Here is a 2,720-nt window from a genome sequence, read left to right as displayed (position 1 = left end):
CGTGGTTTTGGATACATGTTTACGTTTGCACTGCTTCACTTTGTCCATTAATGTCTAAGTTGTTATTGCACCTAAGTTTGGTATAATTGCTAAAGGCAAATATACCGTACTTTTCATACTTCACTTTTAGTATTCACGTTAAAGTTTCATCCACAAAATGTGCATGTTTGTCGCATGTTTGCCGTGTGTGCCAATGTGATCCTTACGCCGTAAGGGAGTGACGTCACCGCCCACTCAAATCTATTCGGCTCCATTAACCCTTTCCTACCTAACGCACATTTTGGAACGATTGGGTTGAATTCATTCTTCCTATCATTGTACGGTATGTTTGCCTGTGTTGTTTATGTTATTCTAAGCTAATATAGAGTCATGTGAGCATATGATGTAACATATTGTACAATGTTAGTTATGTTAGTTATCAATGTTTAGTGAATGTTCTCTGCTCTCCTTTGCAAAGACCACACACCCACAATCAAACATAGAACACACACAGAACACACAAACACAGAAACACACACACACCAACCCAGATAAATAAATAGAACATTATATACAAATAAAGAGTGGCATGAGAGTGTGCATCGTCTTTATGTTCTGGCCGGCCAACCTGATAAGATTGAGGATCCTCTGAATCAGTCAAGTACAGTCCTTTCAAGGAGGTCACAAGTTTGGACGCTACTCCGACACCTCCATTACAGGTGTGATTCAAAAACATGCAGGATACAAGCCCTCGAGGACTGGAGTTTGACACCTATAGTTTAGTTACACAAAGTAATCCATTTCCCATGTTGCCATCGGGCGGCCATCTTAGACCACTGAAGACTCCAACTCCAATCTGCCCTCATGGGCGGCCATCTTGGATATTTTATTAGACGTCTCATTACCTCTCACTACTGCTTCCACCTAGTACGGCATCTGGCTTGGTTAACTCAGCTTGATTAATACGTTTAAGTTTTTTTCAGTTTTTCAACTCTGTATTATTCATATTTCTTCACTGTTTCACATCAATCCACAATCCACCTCATTCAATCCACCTCATTCAAATGATAAGCTCATTAACAGGAGTTTAAAACTCCAGTCCTCGAGGGCTGATATCCTGCATGTTTTTGAATCACATCATTCACTTAACATTAGGCCTAATGTCACAGATTCACATTATTCCAGTTCAACTTTTCTCAGTTTGTTAACTATGTAGGATTCATAATTTTTCACGGATTCAAATCATTCTACAGTTCAACTTTTTTTCAGTTTTTCATTCATCTTCAAATTCCACAGTTCAACTTTTTTTCAGTTTTTCAACTTTGTATTCATATTTCTTCACAGATATACACCATTCAATCGTTTCATATCATTCCACTTTTCAACTCCCAAACCTTCAACGGTTTCACCTTCACACGCAATTTCTTCAGAAATTGCACATTTTCTAGTTATTATTATTATTTTTTTTATTCCGACCGTTTTTTAGGTACGTTTCAACTCATTCCCAGTTCATCCAATTCATGCCGTTCAAACTTCATATCATTCCACATATTCATGTTTAGTGCGGGTCTATTTTTCAAGTTTCAACTTTTCATCGTTTTCCTACAATTTAAGTTTTTGTACCGTAAAAATGGCCTAATGTTAAGTGAATGGGGTGGTCTTCGTACTTTATTTTTAAACTTTAACGGTTTCCGCGTTTCCTATGTCCCAGTGGCTCATGGAATTTGTGTACCGCATTCGCACTTCATGTTCGTGGGTTCAATCCCAGGTTGCGTCATTTTTTAGTTGTGTGAGTCTTTTTTAGTTAGTGCGGGTCTATTTTTCAAGTTTCAACTTTTAATCGTTTTCCTACAATTTAAGTTTTTGTACCGTAAAAACGGCCTAATGTTAAGTGATTGGAGCGTTCTTCCTACTTCCTTTTAAAGCGTTCACGGTTTCGTCATTTCCCGTGGCTCAGACGTTCAGTTGACGTATATCTACTACATGTTCGTGCGTTCGATCCCCGCTGTGTCTTTTCACACATTCAGTGTTTTTTTTCAGTTAATTCAGTATTTTTTTTTGTTTCAATTCCTTCCCAGTTCATCCAATTCATGCCGTTCGAACTTCATATCATTCCACATATTCACGTGAAGTGCTTTTTTATTTTTCAAGGTTCAACTATTCATCGTTTTCCTACAATTTACGTTTTTTATACTATTCATATTTAAAGAATTTAGCCTTTTCAAACTGTTCTTACTTTCATTTCATCTTTTCATTCCACAGTTGAACTTTTTTCAGTTTTTTAACTTTGTATTATTCGTAGTTCTTCATAGATTCACGTTCAAAAATACTTCATTCCCTATATTTCAAGCTTTCCCAGTGTGGTCTTACACTGCCCCCCAGTGGCCTAGTGGTAGAGTTGTCATCTTCAACATGTCCGTGTCCCGGTTCGGGCAAATCGCGTTTCACGTTTACAGTTCAACTTTCAGCTACAATTCAAGTTTTTGTACCGTAAAAATTGTCTAATGTTAAGTGAATGGTGTTGTTAAGAAGTTTCTGATTATACTTAACGATTTCGTGTTTGAATCGTTCTGTTATTACTATTTACGTCTGGACATGTTTCTCCTGTGGTCATGTGATCTTCCTAGCAACCGCCTAGCAACTAATCACAAGTTATGTTTCATTCCTCCACTACCAATCAGGACTCTGTTTACACTATCATAGGTTGTTTTGCTCTTTCACGGGTCAGTCGGCAGGTATCG

The sequence above is a fragment of the Hippichthys cyanospilos genome, chromosome 6 (assembly GCF_059441005.1).
Source record: "Hippichthys cyanospilos isolate Australia breed blue-spotted pipefish chromosome 6, RoL_Hcya_1.0, whole genome shotgun sequence".
Lineage (NCBI taxonomy): Eukaryota > Metazoa > Chordata > Actinopteri > Syngnathiformes > Syngnathidae > Hippichthys > Hippichthys cyanospilos.
This window is presented reverse-complemented; position numbering follows the sequence as displayed.